Source organism: Podarcis erhardii (assembly GCF_964252035.2).
Source record: "Podarcis erhardii genome assembly, chromosome: 3".
Taxonomy (NCBI): domain Eukaryota; kingdom Metazoa; phylum Chordata; class Lepidosauria; order Squamata; family Lacertidae; genus Podarcis; species Podarcis erhardii.
Window position 1 is genome coordinate 85,565,014 of NC_138507.1, and position 24,506 is coordinate 85,589,519.

General features: G+C 43.4%; 1 protein-coding gene and 1 long non-coding RNA gene across 4 annotated transcripts in view; one reads left to right on the forward strand and one right to left on the reverse strand.

Annotated features, from left to right (window-relative positions):
• SLC29A1 (solute carrier family 29 member 1 (Augustine blood group)) overlaps positions 1-24,506 on the forward strand; it is a 79,523-nt gene that overhangs the window by 29,560 nt on the left and 25,457 nt on the right. The window contains exon 1 of one of the 3 annotated variants that reach the window (XM_081856079.1): positions 19,621-19,786. The exons of the other annotated variants lie outside the window; for them this stretch is intronic. The gene's annotated coding sequence lies outside the window, so the exon portion shown is untranslated. Of the gene's footprint in view, positions 1-19,620; positions 19,787-24,506 lie in introns of those variants that run through there. 3 annotated transcript variants of the gene reach the window in all.
• On the reverse strand, positions 16,130-19,323 carry LOC309338748. The gene is made up of 2 exons (XR_014155035.1): positions 19,184-19,323; positions 16,130-16,716 (listed from the first exon to the last, which is right to left on the reverse strand). It is a non-coding gene; the product is annotated as an uncharacterized lncRNA (long non-coding RNA).

The following is a 24,506-nucleotide window of genomic DNA, read 5'->3' on the forward strand; positions in this document are numbered from 1 at the left end:
TGTTGGGCGTGGCTGGCCCACATTGCCTTCTTATAACAGGGTGGGGATAGAGCTTAGCCCTGGGGCCAGAGAGGCAGAAAAGGATGGGCTGTTAGGAAGGGAAGGGCTTTCTTGGGTTTTAAATGTACGGATCCTCTCCTGTGCTCTTTGGGGCTCGGTGCGTCAGCAGAAAGCTTTGATTTTAGGGATAAAAAAGCTATGTGAAGAATGACTGTCAGCTGGGGCATATACTGTTGCCTCCCCCTGTCTCCCTCTTAAATTCAGAGGTTGCACTCTGTACCTTAACCAAGACAGAGGCTCCCACCTTCTGATGGAAGGGTGGGTGGAAACCAAATATACTTCCTCCTTTGCATCAGTGAGGCAGGTGGTCCTTCCCCTTCACGGACCCCTCGTTATTGGACAAACCATCAAGCACTGGTAAATACAAGCCCAGTAACTAGAGGCTTCTGTTATTGCAGACACTCAAGTTAATCACAACTAAACCAGCATTAAGATCAAACCTAGAACACAGATTGCACAGATGTTGCAGGGAGGGGCTGGTTTTTAAAGATGGAGCAGTAAACTCCTGATTCAGCAAGACTTTCTATCCTTTTGTGTTCTTTGAATGGAGAGCTGTTCTTTAATCTTGGATGACCCGATAAAGAGGGGAAGTCCATCTATCACACAGGAAATGTTGACAGTTGTGCGAGTCTACTTCTTTTAACAGATATCTGAGATTAGTTTTTGGAAAACATCATTCGAAGACTGTGCTGACTTGGTTGCCTTCCAAACCACCTGATCTAGCTCTCGTGTACTATGCTACAAGTCCATAAAAACTTATGCAATAATACATTTGTTGATCTTTAAGGTGCCGCAAGACTCTCCGTTGTTGTTTTCCTGCAAGAGATTAGCACTCTGGAACCGGCTGACATAAGAAGTGGCAGAAACATATTGTATTTCTGTCTCTTGCAACATAAATTAAGTCTAGGCTTGGCACGCTTGTTGTTGCAACCAACCAAAGTAGCCACTTTTCCTTGTAAATTATATGGAAATTTTCTTTGGAAAGTTACTCCTGCTGACTCCTCATTTCCTGGTAAGCATCTGTCATTGTTTTCCTGTGGTTTGTCATCTGAGCAGACAAATATTGGGAGAAGAAGCAATGGATGTACAAGAATGTCAGGTTGTTTCGGGAGGTGGATTAAGAAACTTGCTAAGGTTGCAGTTCTTCCCTCACCGACCTGAGAGTAAATCCCATTGACCTCAGTTGGGTGTGCTTCTGAGTAGACATAGGATTGAACTACTAAGATCTGGCATCCCCAGCCTGCAGCCCTCCAGATGTTTTGGCCTACAACTCCCATGATCCCTAGCTAACAGGACCACTGGTCAGGGATGATGGGAATTGTAGTCCAGAACATCTGGAGGGCCGAAGGTTGGGGATGCCGGACTAAGATGGTATGGAATGTTTTGCAATATATTACTTTGGGAAGACCATGCTACAGTGATAATGGAAATGCTTCTCAGATAATGATTGCTGGGGCAAGACGCCCAGCTACTTAATGCTCGCGGAGAATGCCAGGGTATTCTAGCTAATCTGAAAATACTGCTTTGCTTATCTGAAAAGTCCCTTTTGCTGTTGGCAGTGGAAACTGAATTATGCTTTTTAGTCTGCTGTTTGGTCATTGCTTGCGCACTGTTTAAAGGGCAGCCAGGAACATTTTCAAGAGGTGTCAGCAAATCAAGAGATAGTGCCAGTTCTGTTGTACAAAGTATGTGTTTACGTAAAGCCTTCCAGTCTTTCTGGAACCTTAGTTTATAGCCCCAATGGCCTTTCAACTATCATGCAAATATTTCTGGAACAGGATACCAGATGGTTGGCTAGCTCCAGCCCTCTCCCATGGTGGTACTTGATGGAAAGTCCCTTAACCAGTAATGCTTTCTGCAGAATCTAGTTTATAGTTTGTTTATAAAATCATTTATATACCTCTATATCATAAAGTATCACAGGGATGGCTGTTAGTATCACCCCTTTGGAACTTAGCAGAGGCTGTCAAGGCCGCTTGTTGGACCACTGTGCTCCAGATAATTTCAGTGATTGAGTTAGGTTCAGGTGGTCCTTAAAGGATCCTAGGCCCAAGTTGTTCAGGGCTTTGTATATCAACGCAACACCCTTGAACCTGGCCCGGTAGCATATGGGCAGCCGATACAGGTGTTTCACCTGAGGTTCACATCCTGTCATTCATCTGCCCCACACTGCTTTCTGCACTAACTGGAGTTTCTGGACCAGGCCCGAGGGCAGCCCCACAAGGAGTACATTGTAGTAATCTAGTCTCAAGGTTATCCATGTATGGACTACTCTGGACAAATTATCCTGATCCAGATACAGCTGTACCTGGCATACCACATGAAACCGGTAAAAGGTAGACTTGGCCACAAGAGAGAGGAAAGTATTTTGGTTATTATAGACTACAGTATCCCTTAGCAAGGTTTTATTAGTTGTGGTTGTTATGTGCTGACCATAGCTGTCAATGTTTCCCTTTTTTTTAAGGGAAATTCCCTTATTCTGAATACACAGGAAAAGGGAAAAGTTGACAGCTATGGTGCTGACATATTGTCGTTTTGCTGACATATGCTACTACACCCCTAAAGTACATATGCAGCGCAAATGTAAACTAGTTTAATTGCAAGACTTGTCATGTTCTCTTGTTCTATTCCTCCTACCCTGAACATAATAGTTGAGGGAAGGAAGGATTTTGCTTCCTTTGGGGCTTTAGATGGAACAATTGTGACTTGCAGCAAAGTGTTGCAGCATAGACTCAGCTCTGAGGAGCAGTTTTCTTCTTCATAGTGCCTGTTGGCCGTTCTCCAGGGTACTTCATTTCTTTCTCTCTTTTTCAGGTTTCCCCCCAAGCTGAAACTCAACATACCCTGGCTGAGCATATGCATTTGTGAGGGGAGGTTGTGGGGAGGGTGCCCCCTTTGGTTTTTCCTTGTACCACTGGAAACCTTGGAATTCAGCTGAGCATGTTGATGCCTTCCTGTTGTTTCATTTTGGCTCCAATCCTGTCAGCACTCGACCACCTGAGTTTGCTATTAAAGGGACTTGTTTGTGGTGCAGGAGTGCCTTTAGGCCATACCCGAACCATGAATATAAACCAGTTTAGCTCTCCTGGATCCTTCCAACTGATCTGCGGCGCTACAAATTATGAACATTTTGTCCTCTATTCCTGCAGTTCCCTCAGAAATGGATATGTAGCTTAACTTTGAGAGATGTCCTTCCTGGGGCCTACCCTAAACCTATGGAATAACTAAAGAGAGTTTATATTCACTAAGAGAATTGAAAGCAGCTTTCATAATGAGGTGAGAATAACATTTTCTCCCACCACCTTGTTTGAGTTCAAGTGGTCTAGGGTTCCAGCAAAGTTGATTTCACCAGCACGACCCTGATGCTGCATAGCCAACATCTTGGGTTGGTTCCCCCAGATTTCAGTGCTAAGTGTCAAAAGAATTAACATTTCTGTTTATCCAACCAGATGATTATAGAATACACCCAATTCAGCACTTGGCTATCCCTGCCTCTTGTCACGTTCAAACTGACCACACCTTCAGCAACTTGGCACAGAAATTGGTATGAGTAGGATTTGCCTGCTGGGTCACATGCAGAGAGGATTGCTGGCATGTTGGCCTCAACACATAGTTTTTCAACCAAGATGATCAATGTAAACAAAGGTAAAATAGGGGTTGCATCATAAACAAGCTATGCACGTGAAATATTTTTGGTTCTTTTTAAAAATGAGGCAATGAACTCAAAGTAGATGTCATGAGACTGAAGTAATCATGGAAGCAAAATGTCCAAAGAATGTAAGATGAGCCCTACTGGATCATATCAATGGTCCATCTTTTATGTCTTTTTAGCTGTGATTTTAGTCATCTTTTGAGTGCTTTCAAATGCCCTTTTTAAACTTTTTCTTTATTTTTGTAAACTACTTAAGTGGATTTTTTTTACAGTCAAGTGGTTTATAAATATTGTAAAATAAATAAATAGGCAGGAGAACAGAAGACAGCTGGGGACATGAGAGCACTCTTCAAATACTCAAAAGGGTTGTCATATAGAAGAGAGCAACAAATTGTTCTCTGCTTCTTCAGAGGGCAGAACTACATCCAATGGGGTTAAAATACAGGAGCACAGATTTCAGTTGAACATTAGGAGAAACTGCTTTGTGATAAGAACATCCAACCAAAGAACTAATTACTTTGTTGGAGTGGCAGGGTTCTCTTTGACGTGGGGAGGGATATTCAAACAGAGACTGAGCAGCTGCCTGTGGTGAATTACTCTCAACCCCACCCCAAGAGCATTTGAAAATTGCTGAGGTTCCGGGTGCACTACTTAATGATTTTTCTGTTTAGCAACTGCAATATTCTGTGCTAGGAACTAATATATGTAATAAAAAAAGGAATTCAAATGTTAATACAATAAGAAAAAGAAGCAATAAATATACAATTAAAAATCAACATTGGTGTCTTAATGCAATGGATGGGCCTGTTGTGTTAAATGAAATTCTCAAAGTTTAGTGTAACTCTGAGTCATTCCTGACTGTGGGTAGAACTCTACATTTGGCCCTATTGAAATGCATTCAGTCAGTTTGGGCCCAGTTCTCCAATCTGTTAAGGTCATCTTGAATCCCGATTCTGTCTTCTGCAGAATTTGCTACTCCTCGTCTGGCCTACATTTTGCCAGCTTTTCTGCAATAATATCATGGGAGACTTTGTGAAAAGCTTTACTGTATTCAAGATATACTATGCCCACAGCATTTCCCTGATCCACCAACCTTGTAACTCCATCAAAGAAAGAAATGAGATTTATCTGGCATCACTAGTTTTGGAGAAAGCCATGCTTGGTCTTAGTAATCACAGCATCCTCTTTTATATGCTCACAAACTAACTGTTTAATTATTTGTTTTAGGACCTTTCCTGGTATTGACATCAAGCTGACCAGTCAGTAGTTACCTTGGTCTTTCTTTTCCCTTCTTTTTGAAGAAGGGGATGACATTTGCCCACCTCCAGTCTGCAGGAACCTCACCCATTCTCCAAGAATTCTCAAATGTTATAGACAGAGGCTCTGAAATTACACCTGCAAATTCTTTAGTACCCTTGGGTACAGCTCATCGGGCCCTGGAGATCTGAACTCATTTAAAGTAGCTAGGTGCTCCTTTGCCACCTCTTTTCTTGAGCTTCCTCCTTGCATCATTTGTTGTGTTATCATCAGGTTGGGCACTGCTCGGCTCTATTTCCTATGGTTAATTAAGCTAGACTGCCTCTATAAAGCCCCCTTCAAAGTCTATGGGCTCATCAACACTTTCCCTTGACTGTATTTTGATTGCATTGTGTACCAATTAATTTCTCTGGGTCCAAGAGCCCTTCTCATGGTTATGTGGCTGTGCCTTGCAAAAATCCATTCTTACCAGCTGAATTGGATCTTACCAGATGTGCAGAATATCTGAAGAGAGATTTTACTTAGCTGAGCTTCAATTCAGCAGGTAAGATTGGATTTTCACGTATGAGGCCCCGGGTTCGTTCCCCGGCATCTCCACCAAAAAAAAAAAAAAAAAGATTGGATTTTCACAAGGCAAGAGTTGTGGAACAATGATAAAAGCTCTTGGAGCAGGGGGACTTAACCAGTTCGCAAAACGATCAAAATATGGGTCAAGTAAAAGGTTGGAGGAGCCCCAAGCTTCTGTGAAGTACTTCCTTTTCTCTGTCCCAAATCTTGATTTGATGAGCCTGAGTTCTAGTATTATGAGGGAAGGAGGAAAACTTCAGTCAACACAATGTGCAATTTTACAAACCTCCCTTAGTCACCTTTCGTCAAGACATTACGTTGCCTCCTTCCCCCAAACCAGAAGTCCTACTTTCCAGTTCTCTCTGGCAGGAAGGGAGTGAATTACAAACAGCAAGAGGATGTGTGGCAACCAGCGATTCATTTTTAATGAGTAAATGTTTAGGTCTATACCTTTTACAGCCTAAAAATAGAGACTGGGAGTGTGTGTGATTATGTATTTCCTTCTTTGCCTTTCCAAAGAAAATAATTGGGGGGGGGGGTTCAGTGTTGAGCAGGGATTTAGTCTCCACGAGTCCTAACCTCACATTCTACTCACTATATACCACAGGAAGGGTCCCTGCGGATCATCTAGTCCAACCCCCTGCAATGCAGAAATATGCAGCTGTCTCGTCAGGGGATCACACTAGCAACCTTGGCTTTATCAGCACCCTGCTCTAACCAAGAGGGTGTGGGGTGTCACTAAACACCTTTGTTGGGGGTAGATAAGGCCTGCAGCGCTGTGGTCTAAACCATTGAGCCTCTTGGGCTTGCCGATCAGAAGGTTGGCGGTTCGAATCCCCACGACAGGGTGAGCTCCCATTGCTCGGTCCCTGCTCCTGTCAACTGAGCAGTTCAAAAGCACGCCAAAAGTGCAAGTAGATAAATAGGTACCGCTCTGGCAGGAATGTAAACGCCATTTCCGTGCGCTGCTCTGGTTTCGGTGTTCTGTTGTGCCAGAAGTGGCTTAGTCATGCTGGCCACATGACCTGGAAAAACTCAGTCTGTAAAGCAAGATGAGCACCACAACCCCAGAGTCATCTGCGACTGAACTTAACCATCAGGGGTCCTTTACCTTTTTAAGGCCTGTGGTCTGGCTACCCATGGAACTGATTGTTAGTTTCATCCAGCAAGGCTCTTATTTCCAGAGCCAGGTATGTTCAGGTTAAAAGAATAATCAATTTTCTGCTGGTGTCATGCATAGCTCTAACTGCTATCGAAGTTAAAATTCAAAGTCTGTTTGCAGCTGTCCAACTTGCTAAGTCTTCTGGTGATTACAACCTTTTGGGAACATGTAGTGAGCCAGCCTTGTTGACCTGAATGGAAGGTGTGCCAAATGTGTTGGAAGGCAGCCAATATTTATAAATGGCTGATAAAGCTAGAAGTGGTACACATACACAGCAATCAGTGCTAAATAACAAGTTTGGGAAGGGCAAAGAGATTTTACACCTTGAATGAAGCAAGTGGATGTCCAGAGGGGTTTTTGCTGTCAATTCAGTTCCCTGGGAAAAGGGATTTGATTGCGGGAATTGTAGTTCTGTGAGGGGAATATGGGTCTCCTAGTGACTCTCGGCACCCTTAACAAACTACAGTGTCCAGAGTTCTTTGGTGGAAGCTATGACTATTTAAAATGATATATTTGTGCTTTAAATGTGAATGTAGCCTATGTCAGGTCATTGGTGTGCCAGCAGTTGGACTGCAAGTCACTTTGACCATCTGGAGAGGTGGGATAAGAATTGTCTAAACAGCCCAGTGTTTTTGCCTATGACGGTGGCTCTCTAAGATCCAAAGCAAGCGCCTTTCCCAGCCCTGCTTCATGAGGCATTTTGAAGATGCTAGGAATACAGCCGTAGACCCTTTCAGACAAGGCATATGTTCCACCAAGAAGCTGGGCTATTCATCCCATTTTATGTGACACTTTTGGACCAGATGGTCTTCAAAGCGTCCAGTGATGCAGAATAAAATCTTCTGCACAGCAGTTTAAGGTTGTTTGCAAAAGGTTATCTGTCATAATACAGCCCACCAGTGGCGGACGTGTGTGTGTGTTTGGAATAAACCACCAGCATGGGCCAAACACATGTAATGACTTGCCTTCATTTTGGGTTCAAATTCTACATACAGAGGTATAACAGCAAAGGCAGCATTTCTAGTAGCTAATTTCCGACGGTGGTTGTACCTGTAGTAGGGCCTCCAAGCTTGCATCTCAGTAATTGCGTGAGAGTGAATGAAGAGAGGGGAGAAGAAGCTTCCTCAAGAGAGGGAGGGAGGATACAGGAAAACAAGGTATTTCCTCCTGGCTTCAGAGGGGGCCTGGAGAAGTCACTCTGCCATAAAAGGCAACTTTTCCCCACAGAGAAAGCCTGGACATATTGATTTTCTAACTGCTACTTTAAAAACATGAGGGTTTGTTTTATTTTAGTAGCCATAGTCCTCCTCTCTGGGTGATACTCAGAGTCTCTTACAGCACAGATAGGTCCCCAACTGAGGCTGGTTCCCATCATAGCTGCTCACGATGCCTATGCTTCCTTCTCTCCCACTCCTACTTGCATGCTTGGAAGAGCTTCCCTTCTCTCTTTTAAGAATCTCTGTGACTCTCTTGAGCAATGGCTTTCCTGACCACACCACCCCCAGCCTCACTGTACCTGCTATTCCACCACCATCACAACAGGGCTACTCCACCCTGTTTGAGTTCCCATTCAATAGCCTCTCCCACAACCCTGTCTTGCTTGCCTCTTGCACACAATGTGCCTCTGGGCAATAATTGCACCACTTTTCTATTTAGTGCAGTGGCTTGTTTCTCACGGGTGCATGAGCTGCATCACTAGAACGATGGTTCCCCAACCTTTGTTCATGAGAAAAACATGCTTGCACAATCTATTCTCTGACCCTGGGTGACTCCATGGTATGTATTACACTTAGCTATGATCTACTGCGGTCAACCAGCCTTTCTCGGTGTTGTCACACAATGAAGCTGTTGATGCTGCAAGAAGGTCCACTCAGGAGCGTGGGGCCAAGAGACACTCTAATCTTCCTACCTTTCCCCCCATTTTAATTGTTCTATGGAACTGTACATTTTATATGATGATATCCTTCTAAGTCACTCATTCCAGCGGTGTGAAGCAATACATGCACGATTGATCAAATTACTTATTTAATTATTTTGTTTAGGAATCATTTCCCATGAGGCATCCCAAAGCGATTTACAGTATACTGTAATAACACGTATAAAACAAAAATATAGAAACAGTTTAAAACAGCAAAAGCACATACGTGGAATCCATTCAAATCCAAGACACATTCCAACTGGGATAAAGATTTTAGAAGGCTCATTGAAAGACAAATGTCTTTAGCAAGTGCTGAAAATTCAACACATGGCGCCTGCCTGACACGCAATGGGAAGGAATTTAGGCCTGATTCTGACACTGTAAAGAAAGGACCTCATGGTATCTGCAGGATGCCCTCTCCTGCAGAATGCAGTGATCAGTTGGGGATGTAGGTTATGAGGCAGCCTTCTAGGTATCCTGGCCCCAAGCTGTGTAGGGCTTTGCACACCAATACCTTGAATGTAGCTCAGTAGCTATCTGGCAGTCAGTGTGATTTTTCAGTAGCAGTGCAGAGAGAAGAAACACCCTGGTGCATCTGCAGCTTCACAACCAAATGCCTTCATCTGCCCCAGCTGCAACAAAACATGTCTCTCCTGTATCCATCTCTACAGCCACAGCAGGTGCTGCAACCTTCCAACAGCTTGGCCTCACCCCCCAAAGGTTCACTCCTCCATTGTCTCCCAGGACAGACGGATGCCCATGATAGTGATATTCCATGCCACTTAGAAGTTGAGCCTCCACATTGACTACGACTTCCTGTTATCTGGGATATTCTTGCTGGTGCTGTCTTTCAAATAGCAGTGAAATTCCCAACCATCTCTTAACCATCAGATGACCATTTAGCCCACAATCTGCATAATAAAGGAATGATAAGCAAGAAGCTTAACACACTACTTCCTGACCTTAGGCTATCTCTTCCTAGCTCAAAACAAAATAAAAAAATTCCTTCCAGTAGCACCTTAAAGACCAACTGAGTTAGTAGGTATCTGAAGAAGTGTGCATGCACACGAAAGCTCATACCTAGAAGAAGAAGTGTGCATGCACACGAAAGCTCATACCTAGAACTAACTCAGTTGGTCTTTAAGGTGCTACTGGAAGGAATTTTTTTATTTTGTTTTGACCATGGCAGACCAACACGGCTACCTATCTGTAACTCTTCCTAGCTCCTCACCTCCCTCCCTGTTCTGGTCAGGTGTCTTGTTTGCTTATGCCCTGCTTAGGCTACCACCAAACAAAATCCAGCCTGGTCATCTTAACTGGTGGTGTGTTCTGTGTCAATTCCTGCTTCTGAAGAGTTGCCTTGTGACACCTGAAGGCTGTTTTATGACATAAGATTTCATGGACTAGAGTCTACTTCATTGGATGCATGGAATGTTATCTTAAATTGGTGTGTGTGTGCGCGCACGCGTGTGCATATATCCCATTCACATGTGTGGCATGGAGACATTAGCAGTGAGGTCAAATTATTATTATTATTATTATTATTATTATTATTATTATTATTAATACCCCACACATCTGGCTGGGTTTCCCCAGCCACTCTGGGCAGCTCCCAGCAGAACATTAAAACAGAATAAAACTTCAAACATTAAAAACTTCTATAAAGGGCTGCTTTCAGATGTCTTCTAAAAGTCAGATATACATAGGTAGCCGTGTTGGTCTGCCATAGTCAAAACAAAATAAAAAAATTCCTTCCAGTAGCACCTTAAAGACCAACTAAGTTAGTTCTAGGTATGAGCTTTCGTGTGCATGCACACGAAAGCTCATACCTAGAACTAACTTAGTTGGTCTTTAAGGTGCTACTGGAAGAAAAGTCAGATAGTTTGTTTATTTCCTTGACATCTGGTGGGAGGGTGTTCTACAGGGCAGGTGCCACTACCGAGAAGGCCCCCTGCCTGCTTCCCTGTAACCTCACTTCTCACAGTGAGGGAACCACCAGAAGGCCCTTGGTGCTGTACCTCCATGTCCGGGCTGAACAATGGGTGTGGAGATGCTCCTTCAGGTATACTGGGCTGAGGCCAGGAAAAGGAAAAGCACGAAATATGAACTCTGATAATTGTGTACAAAGCCGTATTAATGATAACACAAACTTTCTGGCATTGTTCAGCTACTTACCGTAACTCCCATACAGGGAAACCCATTGTTTTGATTCAGGCCACATGTCATAGAACGTAACTTTATAAGTGTTCATTTAGCAATTTCATGCTAATTTCTCTCTGAACTTCCGTCTTTCCACTGAAATGACAGCAGTTCAGTTGATGGTCTCATAATGATTTTGAAATACACCTGCTTTTTATGTCATATTGGTACCCACTTGCTTTTTTGTGTTGTGTCTGAATTGTTTGTCTTATACATAGAATATAGATAGGTATTACTGGCAGATGATAGCATATACTATATTGGAAGATGATCAGGTTCGATTAATTTTGGTGTTGTGGCTGACATTATTAGGCCCTATAGCAGTACTGGCTGAGTGGGGTTGATATCTTGGCTTGTGGGCTTCATATCTTGTGGCAGGATCTGGTCCCTCAGTTTGTATTTTGTGTTATGTGCAAATAATAGAACTTAGTTTGGGTGGAGTAAGAAAGATGATAGTTTTCAGGTCTCAGGATGACAGTAATGATATTTTTGTCTGACTTGCAGCAGTGGCGCTAGTCATTATTTAAACCATTCTGTAAATCAGCCTTCCCTGGAGGTCTCTCCTCTGTTGCTGAAAAAAGCTTTTGCCAAGATAGAATCCAGTCCACTAAATTTATCTGTTGCCTAAACAAAGCAGAATGCTTTGTCTGTTCCAGGCAGCTATAAATTAGACAGGACACAGCAGGCTCTTCTTCAGCCCCCCCTAATGCATAAACATTCAAGCATATTCTTGAACTGGAGGGCGGATGGCCTGCTTTGAGGAAAGTTTGGAATAATTATCTGGTGCCCAAGACAATAGGCAGAAGAAAAGAATCTGTGCAATATATAGCCTGGCTCACTTGCTTGAGTCACTTCCACAATTTGCTTCACCCAATTGCATAGGTTGATATCTGGGGTACTAGTGGGTAGGAGTTGGATGAAAAAGCCTTTAAGTCTTTTTCAGACTGGGAGAGGGCAAGAATGGGAAACCTGTGACCTTCCAGATTTTACTGGATTCCAGCTCTCAAAATCTCTTGACCATTAACCATGCTGACGGGGGCTAATGGGAGATGGAGATATGGAGGGTTATAGGTTTGCTACCCTTGCAACAAATGGCTTGTTTCAGTTTCCTTGCCTGAATTTGAAAGGCATTCTGCAGTCTTGTGGCATGCTGCATCCTTTTCCGTTCCGTTGATGATGGTGCTGGGAGCCAATGTGGGTTTCTGCCAGATTTTTGGCAGTGTTTTTGCATCCCACTCTCAGGGGTGTCCATACTTGATCCTATGCCTTCCCCCCCTCACTTTGATAATTGATATGTTCATCCATGGACTTGGCATTAGGATGAATGCTGCTAAGAAAACTAATCTTTTCGTTTTGCATCTGTTCCATCCCCTCTTAAGGTTTTGGCTGCTAGTTTAGTGCCTGTGAATGGATGGTGGGTTGCTCAGCCTGAAATAGACCCGGTATTTTAGTCCTGTGTGTGTCGTGAACAAGGTGGGGAGAAAAGCCATGAATCCGAGCCATTATGTTGGCTGGCATTCCTCCAAGAATAATTATTGGTCAAATTCAGTGTCAATCATGGCCACAAACAGCTCTGCCTTGGTATTTTACTTTTAATTGGTGGAAGTGATGGTATTTTAGCACATAGAACGTTTTGTCCTGCGTTTTGGCTTCAACCACACTCCCTCTAAATTGGGACCAGCTGCAATGCTGTAAGTCTTGCATTGGCCCCTAGGCTGAATAAGAGAAGGACAGATGTCTCCGAAATATAGATGAAAGGGAGCAGATGGCAACTGAAAATAGCTCAGTGGGAAGCTGTGCCTTTGTAAAAATGGATGAGTGCTGTGTCTATATGAGGCAGGTCTCTTGCCACCAAAGTTTCTGTGCACCAGACATTCAGAATAATTTTGTGTTATATTGCATGCACACACAAGTCCTCCAATCATGCTCTTGTGGGCTGAGAGTGAACCAGCTTCACAGTTGTGTTGGAAGTAAAAGAGCAGAATGCATGTATCACTCCACTCGTGCAAGACCAAGTATCTCATACTCTGCAAACTATAGAATTTTGCAAGAGTGTACCTGCATCACCATGATTGCTACACGTTCTGATTGCAATGATAATGAGTAAGATAATAGGTGACTTTGAAGGAGAGCCGCAGGATGGTACAAAGAACTCTTCGCTGCCAACATGGTGGCTGTAGTAAATCCAGATTCAGAGAATGAGAATTGCCCAAGCTGCTTTGTTCTACCTGAAATGATTACTATGAATTACCTGTGGGTGGAATTCAACTAATGAGTACCATCAACAGAAGCCCACACAAAGACTTCCACTTGCACATGGCAGGGGCAATCATTCCATATGACAAGCTGAAATGGCCAACAGAAGATTGAATTATTCCTTATATGTCACCATCTGCAATGGCACTATATTGCACATGGTCTAAATACTTGCTTGGGATCCATGGAACTTGCAGATATGGAAAAGGAAAAAAGGAAAATAAATTGTTGGAGACTTAGGCTTCACTTGCATACCCACATTCCTTGAAGTAAGCCCCACTGAATAAGTAAGCATGGGTAGCATTATGCTGTTGGGCTGGAGACAGACAATAGGATTTTTGAGAGTCAAAATCTGTTTGCTAGAAGGACCACTGCGTTGTTTACTATTGTCCCACTTTGGTTTCTGGCAAACAGGTTAGGCATTTTTTTGGTATTGTTTCAAAAGCCTGCAAAATCCATTTGACCAGAAGCAATAATTGAACTCAACCACACAAAAAAAACCCTGTGTGAGCACTATGGGGAGTAATGCCTCTCTTAGCTCACCTTCTGCAACACTCTTAAAATGTTTACAAACTTAGTTTGATTTATTACTGTTAATGTGTGACTCATGGCTATTTATGTGTGATTCATCACTGTTTGGCCATTATTCCATCATCCCTTCAGAGGAGCAGCCAAAGAGCAACCACAGTCACTCTAAATTTGCTTGTCAGTGGTCATGCAGTTCCTTACGTTTTCTTTATAGCTTTTTAAAGAGCTCTTGACATGCAAGGGTTAAGATGTAGCTGCAGGTTAGAAGCTGGTGCACTGTCTTCCTTTCTGGGAGGTAGTAGCACTGGAAAAGCCAGCCTGATGCAGTGAATAAAGTGTTAGGCTTGGATTGGAAGGCCTGAGTTCATATCTCATTCCCCACGTAGCTCAAAGGGGGCCTTTGGTGGCCTTAGCTGACACAGCCGAACCTTGTTGTGAGGATAAAATGAGAGATCTCATTGGAGGAAGGGCAGGGCAAATAAAGCAAAACTGCCTCCACTATCTGGGATTAGCACCTCCCTGCACACTGCGCCCCCACTGGATTGATTGAATGCTTGCTTTTGCCAGTATGTTTGTTACTGAAAGACCTACATTGGCTCCCAGCACGTTTCTGAGCACAATTTAAAGTGTTGGTGCTGACCTTTAAAACCCTAGTCAAAATAAAATAAAAAAAATCCTTCCAGTAGCACCTTAAAGACCAACTAAGTTAGTTCTTGGTATGAGCTTTCGTGTGCATGCACACTTCTTCAGATACCCACGAAAGCTCATACCAAGAACTAACTTAGTTGGTCTTTAAGGTGCTACTGGAAGGAATTTTTTTATTTTGTTTTGACTATGGCAGACCAACACGGCTACCTATCTGTAACTTTAAAACCCTAAACGGCCTCAGCCCAGTATACCTGAAATTGCATCTCCACCCCCATCGTTCTGTCCGGACATTGAGGTCCAGCACCGAGGGCCTTCTGGTGGTTCCCTCACTGCAAGAAGTGAGGTTACAGGGAAGCAGGCAGAAGGCCTTCTCAGTAGTGGCACTTGCCCTGTGGAACGCCCTCCCATCAGATGTCAAAGAGATAAACAACTCCCAGACATTTAGAAGACACTTGAAGGCAGTCCTGTTTAGGGAAGTTTTTCCTGTCTCACATTTTAATGCATTTTTAATCTTTGTTGGAAGCCGCCCAGATGGGCAGGGTGCAAATAATAAATTATTATTATTATTATTATTATTATTATTATTATTATTATTATTATTATTATTATTATTACTTGATAATTGGATGCAGGACTGCACCGGTGAGATAATATTGGGGTTCTTAAGCAAACTGCCATTTTGCTGGTCATGCTGGGGCAAGCTTGTTCCTTTTTTTCCGTTTCTTTTTTTGCAAAGTGTTACTTTGTAAGTCACAGCTAAAAGTTATTTCTCTCTTGGCACGTTATCTCCTACCTCTACAAATTCAGGAATCAACCCTTACTGCTGCTAAAACCTACCTAAACTGACTCAGTCCATCTCTTGCAAACAGGTACACATGAGCAGTGGAATGCATGCACCATTCACAGCAGGGCACCTTCATCATAGCTGTTTAACAAAAGTGCTCTGGGTGACTATCATTCTACATGACCATGATTTAAAGGGCCAAGTTCATAGCACTCTTTGCAGTTGAGATAGGGGGTGGGGGGGTCAATGCACAGAGGAGCTGCTTGCTTCAACCAGCTGGCTGCCAATTCACTTCCTGGATAAGTTCAAGGTACTGATACTGGTGTATAAAGACATATACAGCTTGGGACCAGGATACCTGAAAAAGTGTCTTTTATATACCCAATTAATCACTGCACTCTGCATTGCAGCTGGTTATTCCTGCCTAAGAAGAAACATTGTGCAGCGGCGTAGCAACCCCTGCTGGCGCCTGGGGCAGACCAAAGTTGTTGAGCTTTTTATGGGAAATCAAAATTGTTGAGAAAGCTCCCCTGCTGCCCAGAAACAAAACTCCTGACGCACAGCAGGGAACATAAGACAGACCCCTGTGCCGTCCTATAGACCGCCCCTGCCCATGGCTACCTATGCTACTGCATTGTGAGTGCAGAATAACTTTCCCATGTGACCAACCTCATGGCCTTACTTTGCCTCAAAGAGCATCCTTTGCTGCAGTGGGAAGCTCTGTGAACTAGGGGCAAGTCCCCAACCTGGGTCCCCATCAAGTTCCTTCCTCTCCTCCACCCTTGGGACAAAAGGGGTCTTGTTTGCTTTTATTCTTTGATTAGCACACAGCCATCAGAGCCTTAGACTGACCCTGGGAAAATGTCCTCAAGCTGAGCCAAGGGAGCCTTACAACTTCCATTTGCAAACTTAATTCACTGCTCTGGGGGAGATGGAAATGTTACAGCCACTCCATTCCTTGAAATGCAGGCGAGTAGCTTTCCTTCTTGGACAACATTTTGGGTTAGTTCCCACCCCTGTTATAGAGCTTTGTAGGTCAAAATGAACACCCTAAACTGTGTCCAGAAGGCAATCTGGAGCTAGTGCAAATCCAAAAGCTGCAGTCCATATTGTTTTATTTAAATAGCAATGTTTTTCACCATCCAAATAGTAGCGGTGTTCTAAGAGCCGTATTGAAAAAAATGAAACTCCATAGTTGCTAGCCAGCCTTTGCCCCATCTCTTTTCTCTCTCACAAGCATTCTCTTTCTTCCTAGTTTCTCTTCCTCTTCACCTCAACAAAGTTCCTTATTCCTCCTGCCTCCTTTCAAAGCCTCTTGTTGTATTTCCTTTCCCTTTGATTAAGATCGGTATTTGCTGCTGCCTTCCATCTGCAAACAATATGATTACATTCTCACCACCACCTATTCATATTATGTTTCTTTGAATTGCAATGAATGGGGTGAAATGACAATGTAATTCATGTAATTTTGCCACAGCAGCCAGAGAGATGTAGGGTTTAGTGGAAGCTGAACTGCAAGAGGATGGAGATAGCATTGCATGCAGTCAATACAGGGTGGGATGGAAAATGATGCCTTCAGACATCCCTTGTCCTCCACCACTGTCCTCTTAGCTTTCAGCCCACAGTTCTTTGGAACATCAAATGCCACAGTTCTTCCATACTGAGCCGTCCTTGCTGGAACTTTGCTAGGAAAAGGCGGGTGTGATCCAAGACATTTAACAGTTCCATGAAGGAATTCAGTCATTTTTCCTCACCAGTAATTCCAATTTTCGTTGTCCCTGAGAGGGGGCAATGACAATAAAGATATTATTATTATTATTATTATTATTATTATTATTATTATTATTAAAAGCTCCTGTTAAATGTCTACATGCTACGTAACTATTAAAAACACAGGTGTACTCCTGGAGGGGGGAAATATTGCAACTCTACAGCAACTCCCTCTTTCCAAGCACTTGTCTGTCAGACAGATGGGAGGGAGAATAAAGTCTTGAACTGCTTTTGAATTCTGTACATTCCACCTGTTGGGCATCTCTGGTGTGGAGTGTAATTTAAAACAAAAACAAAAAAACACACCGGTAAGATCATGATGCACTGTGCCAGTTATTCCTGAAATAATTCCTGAAATAAACACCTTGTTTATGAATACATACTCTTTATCACGGTGAACATGATTTCTCCTTTCAAAATTTACTAATCCAGCTCATCAGAGTGGATTAAAGAAGGAATGAAAATGAAATCTCTTCTCAAAATATCGTTGACCATCTTCAGCAATTTGGAGGAGTAGGAGGATAGTTAGTTAAAATCATCCCTGTTGGCGTTGTCTTTCCAGCCTGATGATATTAATTATAACAGGGGCAGCCAATGTGGTGCCCTCCAGGTGTTGTTGGAGTCCAATGCCCATCTGCTTCTGCAAGGATACCAGTTGTCAGGGATGATGGGAGTTGTAGACTAACATCTGGAGGGCACCACATTGGCTTACCCCAGTGGTTTAACATGCTTTTTTTTACCATTTTCACGACTCTGCAAAACATACTTTTAACGCACTTCTCAGTGCCTTGGAGCCAAGCAGTGGTTTGACAACACACAGCAAGTCTGTCTTAACTTTTCAACACAGCAAGACATAGACTCCCTATTTCTCCCTGGAGTTGAAAGAGGGTGTTTTGTGTGTTCGGATTACAGCTTGGACTGTATCTATGACGTACTTAAATTAGAATCAAATTCTCCCCAAGGAAAGCAGTATCTGTGTTCAGAATGAACTTTGAACTTCTTTTTCCTTGAGCAAAATATTTTTGCAGTATTTTGGAATATTTTGGCAGGAATTGGGGCAATTCAGGCCAAGGAAGGGGGAACTTAGGTCAGGGTGGTTGGTGAAATGGAATTGGGAGGAGTCATGGCTTCTTCTGTATTATCGTTTTAATAAAACGTTTATAGCCAGGTCCTAAGCACATTTTTGCTTGAGAATTTAAGACACATTGATTTCAGTGTAGTTTGTGTCTAGATTGTGTGTGTTTAGGATTGCAGCTTTAATTTGCAAAGTGCTGTGCCTGCTTAACACATTTAAGACATGTGTCTCCCTTCCTCAAATAATTTTGGGAACTGTAGTTTGCTAAGGGTGCTAGCTCTGTGGGGGGGGGGGACTACTGTTCCCAAGATTATCTGGGGATAGCAATGTGCTTTAAGTGTATAGTGTATGTGTGCAGCCTTTGTTAAAAAAGAGAAAGAGTTTACTAAAGCTCTGCCATGGGTTTATGGAAGGAATGGAACCACACTGGCTCTCAGATGGAACAGGGATGTCTGTATGTCTGAAGCCTTTCCCTAATGTGGGAGGGAGGACAAAGCTTTTTTTTCTGTCAAGGCCTGTATTCCTTTGGGGGCTGCATGCTGGTGAAACTGGTAGCAGGTGGGGCCAGTGCCAAAAATGGGCAACACTGCCCCTTTTCTCTCTTTCTGTTCTCTCCACCCTCCCAGCAAGCTGCTTTGCATTTCAGTTTCCAGCTTTCCCCTTATCCTCCCTCTTGGTTCCCCCCACCCACATGACATTTAGCCAGGGGCCTCATATCACCCTTAGACTGCAAGTTCCTAACCCCCGCCCGAAACACCCCTTCCCCTTTGCGGTCGCATTACTCAGATATTTTGAGATCTTAAAAAAAAAACCAGCATGCCAACGGAAAGGGAAGCAATTGATAAAAGAAGTGAAAAAGTGAACAGTTTTTGTATTTCTTCTGCCAGCTCCTAAATGTCAGCAAAAAGGGAAAAAAGTGGCAAAAAGATAAAAGAGAGGAGCATGGATAAATTTCATTAGAAAGCTTACTTTGTAGTTTCAGGGCTGTTGGTCCTCCTCTGGCCAGCCATAGTTCTAATGCAACCTCTCTTGCACGCTCTCTAAAGTTCTGAAGTGTTGTGGAGGGCAGTCACCATACAAGGGGACGGGGCATAGCTCATTTGTAGAACACATGAGATTTGCATGCAGAAAGCTTCAGATTTAACCCCTGGCTTCCTCAGTTTTAAAGAAGAATGTCTGTTAGCACAGCTGCCACCTGGAAAGCCAGGTTGGGAAGACACCGACTAACTCTAGTGGCCAGATTTAGTATATGGCAGCTTAGTCAACCCAGAATAGCTACTTCCACCTTTACCTGTTAGCATACTTACATTCACCAGCAGTGCTTGGAATCCCATACACACCAATTCCATCCATTTTACAAGCTGGTTAAAGAGTGCCTAATCTGCAATAAGCAAGCTTGATCTGCATTAAGTAAGCTTGAGTGAATATCCTTACGTTCAGTCTCATGGTGATTCCTCTTAGCAACTCAGTAGAAAAGATGTTGTGTAACACCCAGCCTTATCGCTGTTTTCACTAGGTGGCCTTCTTAGAAAGAGGCCCTTGCTGATGGCAAACTGCTAATCAGCAGGTGGTTTGGCTTAGATACCGCACATGTGCGTGTGTTTGACTCATTCCTGGACCACTGATAGTCTACTGGAACTCTTTATCACATGAGAGTTAAAGGATTTATAGAACTGGTGAACTAGCCTGTGCTCCAAGTAAGTCTCTTTTCAACGTTACCTTAAGATTTGTAGGGGGCAAGGGCACGTATGCCTAAACCTGCCTATTCTTTCCAGCTGAAGGATCTGGAACTTGAAGTGTCGATTTGGCCAACTGGTCCGTTTCCATAATGCTGAAAAGAAGCAGGACAGGGGACTTGGCTGCAGCTTCTGCTGGGTGGAGGCCCCAGGGTTTGCTTGGATGCTGAGAAGGTATCATTACTGATGTAATTAATTACAGCCACTGAGCTGCTCTGTGCAGATATTCCCTGTGATGGATGTCCATGTATATATATGCTAGAGGCTCGGGAGAAAGGCACAAACAGCCCATTAGTCTTGTGGATATTGGCAACACATTGGCTGCTGCAGTTCCAAGGGAGTCTGGCATTTTGCTGCGATGGGGCCCTTTGGAGGATCTGCAGGGCGGAATCCTAACTGGGATTTTGCTTCGAATGCTGCCTTGGGGGTGGGGAGTGTATAACTGAGAGTTTGGCTTTGCTGTCCTTTAGAGGAGCGTAATCTCCAGTGAGCCTTAGGTATACAACATTATTATAGAGAAATAAATTTAGATTCCTAAAAGATCAACCTAGCAAGGGCAGCATCCTTAAGTAGTGTTTATAAATGGGCCTGGAGGTAATTACTCAAACTAGCTCAGTTCTGCCATCAAAAGATATAACCTAATGGGGGCAGCAGGTGTGGTTATTATATTTTATCTAGTGCCATCACTGTGTGTACATAACCCAAAGAGGCAAATGTTTTCCCTACTGAGTTTGCAATGTAAATTCATCTCTTTTTTAAATTAAGATAGGTCCTTACTATTCCACATTTTCTTGTACAGTGCAGGTTTTGACATGAACATATTTAACCCTGGATAGTGTAGTATGGACCATCTAGTCGCAATACTCCATCCTGGATTTTATTTCCAAGACTTGATCCTTATTGCCCTTTTGTTCTTTCTCTTGTGGTTGGTGTCAAAGCCAGACTGGATCCAGCAAATGCAGTGCTATTGGATGAAAACTGGGGCTTCGTGGCACTTGTATTCTTGCCTTTAGCTCCTTGTACTGCAATCTCAACATCTACGGGGGCAGGAGGGTAAGGGTGGAAGATGAGCACAACAGTGCTTATTAAAGACACCTACAATTTGACCCAGTTTCACCACCTTTCCTGGTGAGCAATGACAAACAGAAGGAAACTTCCTCCATACTCCTTTGGGGTGGTGGGAAAAGCTCAAGGCACATCCAAACCTTTGGGGAACTTGCACCACAGCTTTTCAACAAGGCCAGATGGCAACTGTGAGATAAGACAGTGGTTAGGTGAATCCGGATGCATTTTGAACTGGAGCAGTCATCATCAGGGGAGTATGAGAAACAAATGTTGATACAGCCATTTGGTAGAGTGATGAATGCTTATGTCTCTTTGAACCTTGAGCATGTGGAAACTAAGGAAGTTTGTGGTGTACACAGACCAAGTCTGATTTTCATGAAATGTGGGAGAGTGGGCAGCCTTCAGTGTGAAATAGAAAAAATATATGTTTGTTTACAAACTACAGTGCACCTGGAGTAAAGTACTTCCAGTCCATCCCTTTTTCACTCCTACTGTGTTTATTCTAAGGAACTGGGGAATGTTACACTCCAATCTGGTGGTCCCCTACTTACACAGGGACATCAAAGGAGGAAGATGTGCCTGACCTCTGGAGCAGAGAAAAGCTTATCAGCTTAAAAACAGGGGGAAGGAAGGAAGGGGGAAGAGATTTCGGCATCCTTTTGAACTCCAAACAAAGCATTTGCCATTCAGAATGTGTAAAAAATTCTGGGTATTGTGTAGTCACGTAAAGGAGGGCTGAATAGCAGAAATAATTGACTCAAGTTAAATATCTGCTTGATCTGCTCTGAGCTGACAATGAAATAAGAGAGCAGTCGCTGTGTTTGTGCATGGTACTGGGTCCCCCCCAAAATGTGGCCTCCCTGTTAGAAGGTTAACTGTAGAATTAGCCTTAACAGCACAATCCTAGGCATGTCTGCTCAGATGTAAGTCTCATTGGTCTCATGTGCGCTTACTACCAGGTAAGTGTGCATGGGATTGCAGCCTAAAGCTGTGAGACCAGGTATAAGGTTGTTGTGTGGATATACTGAGCCCTGAACAACTTTGGCCCAGGATACCTAAAGGACCACCTGAGCCCTTATATCACAGTTTGATCTTCGGAAGGAGCACTGCTAGTTGTCCTTTGTTGGGCATTTAGCATCACTGGTCCTACCCAAGCTGTGGAACACTCTTCCAGCAGAGATTTGGCAGGCATCCTTGTTTTGGACTTCAAGGCATCTCTTAAAGGCTTTTTTTTGTCAACAGGCCTATGTAGTTGCATAAAGCACATCATTTAGCCAAATCCTGTAATGATAACCCTGTACTGGTTTTAATGGTGTTTTATGTATTATCAACGTGCACTGCCTTGATATGGTAATAGTGGTATAAGACCACTTCAATAAGTAAATAAGATAAAATAAAACTATACTATACTATATGAATCAAATCCTTCTTAGATTTATTGGGTACCTGCAGTTTTCTGGCAGTAATTCCTGTTTAGTGTTTTTCAGTCAGTACATTCACAGGAGCTGCCACAGGTTTGTTGACTTCGGGGAAAGGAGAAGACAATCACTTCCTTTTGGGGTGTAACAAAGACTGCCACAAAGCAAATTCTAACTCTCAGAATGCAGAATAAAATTTAGAACTTATCTGCTGTGCACAATTACAGGGTTTTGTGGGTTTTCTTTAGAAATCACGTCCATGGAAACTGGCCACAGCAAACGGATATAGTTCATATTGCCATTCTGATTCCTTTTACCACATCCCTAAATTCATTCCAAAGAAAGCAGTGTTGTGTTGATTTGGAGGCGATGTCAGAACAAGGGCAAAAACTGAAAGGAAGCAATGTTGAAACAAGGAAAATATTACTTAGGCACTCTTCTCTTACCAGCAATGCTGCAGAGAACAAGTAAGTCATTGAGCACAGATCAGTATAGGAAAAAGCTCACCTGCTCTCAGTACCCTCTGTTTAGTTCCCTCTAACTCCTTTGGCCCCTTCCCTTGCTTGGAGCAGTCATCCCCCGTCCCTCTTCCATCAAGTTAAGTTCCTCCTTTTAACACATTCTTTTGCAAACCTTTCCCTGTTGACTGAATCCAATTTTGCCAGCCAAGTCTGCTAAACCATACCTTCGTCTATGCTAATCTTTTTTCTAATTTCTGGTTCCCCCGCCTCCACTGTCTTACTGAAGTTTTGCTACATGTTACACATGGATGAGTAAACCTCCAAGAGATGCTTTCGTAAAGAAAAGTAGTAGGGCCAGCCCTGCCGTTAGGCAGAATGAGGTGGGAGGTGCTGGAAGGCACAGAGTGGCTGCAAAGAGTTGGAGAACAGAACTGTGTGCGCCCCATATGACCAGCCCTGCACCCACTAAGCTAGCTTGCTGCTCTCAGGTGAGACACGGTTGGTTATTTGGTCTAAACCACTGAGCCTCTTGGGCTTGCAGATCGGAAGGTTGGCAGCTCGAATTTGCGCAACGGGGTGAGCTGTTGCTCTGTCCCAGCTTCTGCCAACCTAGCAGTTCTAAAGCATACAAGTGCAAGTAGATAAATGGGTATCCCTGTGGCAGAAAGGTAAACGGCATTTCTGTGCACTCTGGTTTCCATCACGGTGTTCTGTTGCATCAGAAGCAGTTTAGTCATGCTGGCCACATGACCCAGAACGCTGGACAAACACCGGTTCCCTCGGCCTGAAAAATGATATGAGCACCACACCCCATAGTCACCTTTGACTAGACTTAACCATCCAGGGGTCCTTTACATTTTAGCTTTACCGGAGGATGCCAGTGTTGATATAAGAGTCCCTGAAAAGTAGCTTCTGGAAGGTGAGATAGAGAAAGAGAGGCAGAGGTGGGGGAGGGAAAATATATAATGCTTTCCTTGCTACCTGTTAAGTTGTGGGTTGCCATAGCAGACGACACAGCGATTTCTCCAAAGCAGCTCTTTATTTTGTAAGCTGGAATAGAACTGACTAGCAAACAGCTCAGCCGGCCTGCTTTTATAGGCAGCCGGCTGTCAACATTGTAGCAACAACAACCCAGTGTTTCCCGCCTAAAATAACTGACGTGGACCTGAGTGAAAACTATCTACAGTATCCCCCTGCTGGCCCAGGGTGAAACTTCACTACATAACACTACCCATGTTTTAACTCAATACTACTCATGTATCCAGTGCTTTCGCCTTTGTGGAATTCTAGATGTGTCCTTGCTGGGCTTTTTTTCAGCCAGAACTCACTTTCGGCACCTCTCTGCTGGGCGCCATTGCCATTATAAGCGAACAAGGGAGGCGTTCATTGTGAGTTCTGGCACCTCTTTTTCTAGAAATACAGCACTGTAATAGGGCAAACACACAGCTGAAATCCCACTGGGGATTGGGCGGGGGAGGGGGTTTGGAGCAGAAAAATTGGTGGTGGGGAAAGAATTAATTATGTAGAGACACATACAAAAGTTTCTCTGCTTAAAATTGCCTAACCCCCAAGCCACTTTTCTTTCCTGAAGGTTTGCCTTCAGGGATTTGTTATTCATGTTAGTATATGCATATTTAGACCCTTCAAATGTAGCACGCACACACCCTACCACCACCACCCCTGCACAAAAGTTGTGCCTATCAGTGGCTATTAGATTGCCAGGTGTTGGGGACAAATTCCAGGAGGAGTTTGTCGCTGTCAAACCCCGCTTCTTTTGAGCTTCCTTTGGATTGTGTTTTCTGCCTTTCCTCTTTTATTTCCTAGTCAGCAGAGAACCTGGACAGCTTTGTGGCACTTTGAAAAATATCCAGGTGATAACATTACATAATCAGTTCTAGGAAAGATATATGGACTGTCCTTCAGAAAGGAAAATGCCCTCTTTTATTTTTT